This window comes from Balaenoptera borealis (genome assembly GCF_965194805.1).
Source record: "Balaenoptera borealis genome assembly, chromosome: 5".
NCBI lineage: Eukaryota > Metazoa > Chordata > Mammalia > Artiodactyla > Balaenopteridae > Balaenoptera > Balaenoptera borealis.
Genome location: NC_138862.1, coordinates 88643395 through 88649410, shown reverse-complemented (window position 1 = coordinate 88649410; position 6016 = coordinate 88643395).

Below are 6016 nucleotides of genomic sequence, written 5' to 3'. Positions count from 1 at the left end.
TCAAGGAATTTGTCCCACGTCATCTAAGTTCTCAAATTTGATAGCAGAAAGCTGCTCAAAATATTTACACATTATCCTTGCAATGGCTATAAGATCTGTTATTATGATTTCAATTTGAAATATCTTCTATGTTCCTTTGTGATTTTTTTCCTTGACCCATAGATTATTATATTATATTGTTTTAGTTCCAAATATTTGAGGTTTCCTGAAGTTTTTACTATGGATTTCTAATTTAATTCCATTGTAGTCAGAGAAGTTATGCGGTATGATTTCAATTCATTTCTATTTATTGAGGCTTGTTTGATAGCCCAGCACATGATCTATCTTAGTGATTGTACCATGTGTTCTTGAAAAAAAGTGTATTCTAGGGTTTGTTGGGTGCTGTGTACTACATATATCAATTAAGTCAGGATGGTTGATAGTGTTGTTCAAATCATCCAAGGCTTTAATGGTATTTTTGTCCAGCTTTCCCACCAGTTTTTGAGAGAGAAGTGTTTAAATGATTGTCAAATTGTGTATTTCTTCCTTTAATTCTGCTGGCTTTTTCTTTATATGTCTTCTGTCTCACTATTACTTTTCAATGCAACTCTTCCAGGTACTGACTCAGTGTAAGGGAACCCAGCACTATGAGGCTGTCAAATGGGCCGTCCATTCTCTCGCGCTTTTGGCTGCCCTATAGATTTTACACCTGCTCCCAGGTGAAATATAGCTCAAATGCCAGTCTTAATTTCCAGGCCTCAGTCTTCCAATATATCCTAGCCTGATCATTTTTCACTATCATGCTGTCTCTCTCTTGTTTTCAAACAAGTGTTTATATTTTGCCCAGCTTTTTGTTTAACCTCAAAAAGTGGTTTGGAAAGATTTACCTAGTCTGTCGTACTGGAAGACATCAAAAGTTGCATAATTTGTTAAGCTTATAAGAGGACAACATAACATTTAACTATAGTATTATCATTCAATGGTTAATTCCAGAAAGTCAGAGAAACAATCAAATATTACCTATTCCAATCAAATTAATTATATTATGTACTTCAGCACATTTTTATTATTTTGACATATATACTATTTATTATTCTCATAAGAAAGGATATTTTCCAAAGCATTATTTCTAAATACTAGAGAGAATTTTTTGATGTAGATGTATCACAACTTACCCCCAGTACCCAACTTTTACAATAAATATTCTCATACATAAATTGTTATTAGATTTGCTAATAGTTTGTTTTATAGATTTTTTTCTTCTTGTAGAAAAATTGCTCTTGGAATAACTTAACAAAGTCAGCATATTTCCATTGCTCTATTCTTACTTGTTAATTTACACTTTTATCATTATTATTATCATCCTTTTGTTTTCCCATAAGTTTGACTAGTTATTTTTTCTAACATTACATCTTAACTGCTTGATTCACACATATTTACTTTTTAAATTTATACAAAAGTTTTTAAGGCCACAACTTTGTCATGGTCACATCATATCCATGTTGTTAATTCCTAATATAATTCATCATGTTATATGTTATATCTTATGTTTATATGTTCATTTCTAAATATTCTACAATTACAATTGTGTCTGGTTTACTCTTTAACCTGAGGTTAGGTTAAGTTTAGAGTGGGTATTTTTTTCCCATTTTTCAGGCACAACTAAAACATACAAGTTACTTGAGATTTTTGATGAGGTATTAAAAATCATGTTCTTCATATTCTGACACTCCTGACCTATGACTATGCACAATAGGCATGAGATTTGGGATTATCTTTTGGAAGTAAATGCATCATTTTGTTTAGAGGGTAAAATGTTTACTTCAACCTTTCACCCTCCAGGGCTATTTTTATTTTGCTCTTTTATATTGCTTGCTCTTGGTGAAGCCAGTTGCAATGTCATAAGTGAGCTTAGAAGTGGATCTGAGACCTTCCAACAGCCACAAAAGTGAGCTCGAAAGTGGATCTTCCTGCATTTGAGCTTCGAAATGACTGCAGACCTGGCCAACACCTTGATTACAACCTCTTACTGACTCACACAATCTATGACATAAAGAATGTTTGTTGCTTCAAGCCACTTCAGTTTTAGAGTAATTTGTTACTCAGAAATAGATAACTAGAGCACCTCCCATTTCTTTTTAACAAATATCAAATAATAATAAAAAAAAAATCCCAAGTGATAAGGCAATGTATGGGAAAAAGAGAATAAGACTAAACCAAGTATGGTTAAAACAAAATTATGGTCAAGTCTCAACTGTCTTTAAGTAGAGAAATCAGACGTACTGGTCTCCTAAGAGGAGGCGATAAGAAACCCTGGCTACCTGTCCCTGTGATCGGGAAGAGAAGATCCAATGCTGGGAACTAGAGGAGATGAATGGAGTCAAGTGCATAGTCTATGGCCCCCAAAACACTGCTCTACACAGGAACCAAATCCATGGCCATGGCCTCACCTTCACAATCCTATGTCTCAGTGATCTGTATCATGGAAGTGTCTGGCTTCCTTACAGACTGCCGATTGACATCTGCTCTGCAATTGAGCTTCAGGTTCATGGCAGTGCTCTGTATTCCAATCTGTTTTGTCCTTACATGTATTTATCAGGAATTATGATTTTAATTGGGTCCAAAAGCTAAAATTTCTGTGAAGGATATTTATTTAAAACCACACATGAAGTGCTATGCTCTATCAAATCCTTTGGGAAGAATCCTCAAGAGAATTACATTTCCTGCCGCGTGCTTTATCTCTTTCACAATATACAAGATGGGATTTTTTTCCTTCTGGAGTGTTTTAAGATCTCTGACATCTAGTTTAGAAAGTGATGAACGTGCAACTTTAGTAATATCTTGCTTTAGTCATAGGCAACATCAATTGACGGAGATGCCTGTGATGTTCATACTAGTGCACTCTATCATAGCCACATTTTTCCTGTTAAAATTTGGATTTGGCCCTGTCACTTGACTTGTAGAGAATGGGTTATCTTGTTTCAAAAATATCTTTGCCAACTATCAGTCATCATTAGTGGAAACATCTTTTTTTCTTCCTGCCTCATCCTGTCTAATAATTCAGTAAGCGTACTTTCTCAATCACATCTTTGTTGTCTTTTCTCTGCTTATCCTGCTTTGCTCCAATTTTTCATTTTAGTGTAGCTGCTCCCAATTCTGGTGCCTTTTGAAAAATTGACATAAAGCTTCCTTCCCTCTGCTTTCATTCTCTTCACTTGGCAAAGGAAGGATCCTGAAGCCCAGAATAGACACTTTTATTTCCATTTGTAAAAGGCCACCTATGAATATCTATAGATGTGCGATTGTAAACAAGAGAAGTATTTGGGGAAACGTTCATTAGCCAGTTGCTCCCAAAAAGCAGTAGGGCATACTACAAAGGCGTTCAGGCTTTGACACAGGTGGACCTGGGTTTTCACTCCAATTCTGCTATTTAATTGTGTGGCCTTAGGGAAAGTTTTAAATGCTTTCTGAGTATCAGACTCCTTACATATTAAATGGTATTTACCTAGGATATTGCTTTGAGTTTTAAATGCAATAATGTATGGTAAGTGCTTTAAAAAGAGCCTGGAATATAATAAATGCTTGAAAAGTATCAGCCCCACTTCCCCCCAAAAAAGTTGGTTTGCCAACTACACTGTAATATTATAGGCTTTTCTATAATAATGAGGTAGATATTTTCTCTGTCATTAAATATACAAGAAGGGAATTCAGCTGCAAAACAACCATATTTAGGGAATTATGCAGCCCTTTTAACAGGGTGTACTTCAGGTATTTGTGGACACACAGTTGGCTCATGAATAATGTATAACCACCTGTTATTAAATGTGTGCTCTATTGTCAAGAAATGCATAATGGCCACTAGATAGAGAGATAGAGAGAGAGATGGATAGATAGATAAAATCATAAGATCACAAAATCTGAAAATGAAAAAGACCTGAAATAATTTGTAATGCAACCCCTAAATTTACAGATGGAGCGGGGAGGGATGAAGCTGAATTTACAAGAACACAGTTTTCCCAAATTCCATTCCTGTGCTATTTCCACTATGCCAGTAGGTGGTCTGTAGATGTCTCCATAGAATCCTGCAATCAAATAACACCAAAGAATTTATAATCCTTTGCAACTCTTTGTACAACAAAAAACATTTAAAGAATTTGAATTTGTAAGTCTACTTATAGGAGATCATTACAGATTAGTTGCTTTTTTGATACAGCCAAGCATTTTGCCTGAACTATATCCACACCTCATTGACTCCTTTTGATCACTGTGGGTAGGACAATAAATGGCCTTTGGAGATAAAAATGGATTTCCCACTTAAATCATTCAACCACACACAATCAAAATGTGTTGAAAGTAATAAGTTCACTTATCAAGTAAAATTCCCGAAGTGTATAGCCTTGTCTAGGCCAGTATGTTAAGCCTTTTGGCGGAGTTTATTAGCACTTTAAAAACACTAGAATGAAAAAAAGAAAAGTCTCCCTGATTTCAGATTCAATTAAAATGTACTGAATATCAACTATGTTTTAGGCACTTTAAGGGACACTTTTACACACATAATCTTAGTTAATTTTATAACTCTGGAGGACAAGTGGAATTTATATTTAACTTATGATGAAACTAAGGTTCACAAAATTAAGTTATTTGTCTACAGTCACATACGTACAAGTGAGAGAGCTAAGTTTCCAACTCGAATTTCAATTCCAAGTGCAATGCATTAATACTATAATTGCTTCAGAAAGCCTCTTGGGTATTTTGTTTATGTGTTTGCTTTTACCAAGAAAGAGCAATATTAAAAAATGTTCAGCAAAATGAAAACAAATCAAATATAATCCTATTACTCTGGTATAACTTTTCTCTGTTTTTGTGTGTATTCCCCAATGATATTTATCCAAAAGCATTCATAATTTTATGCAGCCTTAATCCCAATGTCTGCTTGTTTTTATTATCATTTTGACTTGAACATGTACCATGTTTTTGCAAATGCTTTTTACTATTTTTATGATTGTATATTTAATCACTTTGTTGGACAATGATTTATTCCTTATTCCACTAATATTGGATATTTAATACAATAATAAACAATTTGTGAATATAGCTTTTTTTTATTTTGTTTGAATAATTCTTTATGATACATTTCCACTAATTAGAATCCTGGGTTTAAGAATATGGATTTTTTTCTCTTTATATTTTTTGACATATTGCTTTCAAAAAAGATTATATAAATTTATACTACATTGTTCACCAATCTTGCTCTAATATCTACAATACTGGGAGAATACTTCATGAAAAATAATCTAAGAATAGAATGGAAAAGTCCATTCATTTATGGGAGTGGACACTGTGCAGTTGTAGAGGACCGCACACGCAAAATGTTACAGTGTTTGGTTTAATGCTCTGCTGTTGCCGTCTTCAAATTTTTAATAACTTCATTTTTGACCTTGTGTTTTGTAAGTGAAGTCCAATGGGACAATCAAGCAAAAGAGATAAGAGCGAAAGGTAGCGTGTCCGAAATTCCTTGGGCCCTCATTTGTACATAGTGTTCACAGTGTCCTATGAGCACAAAGTTTTGATGCACCCACAATGTGTAGGAGCTCTGTGAGATTCAAGGTAAAGGTAAAGCCGCTAAGCTTATGCCTGCGTGAGTGGGGATGCTAACAGCCCTGAGAAACCACATCTTTCAATCAAATCAGAATTTGCTTCAAATGCAGAAAGAAGGCAGTACGTTCTAAGAAAGACGAACCACGTAGGAACTCTGTCATATCCTTTCTTATCAGTGTTCCTTTCCTGTAATATCCAACCATTTTCACTGAAAATCATGACCATAAGAAACAAAAGATAGGGCAACCCATAGTTCCTTTTCTTTTTAGTCCTTCCTTAGTCATAAATAAACTGAAGATGGTGTTGACAGAATGTACAAATGTCAAGAAATGAAATAAAAACAGTTGCTTAGGGTTGTGCATCATTTTCACCCTTCTGGTAAAAACAACAAAAAATGCATGTATGAACGATGGAAATACATATTGTGCAATTTTTGTGA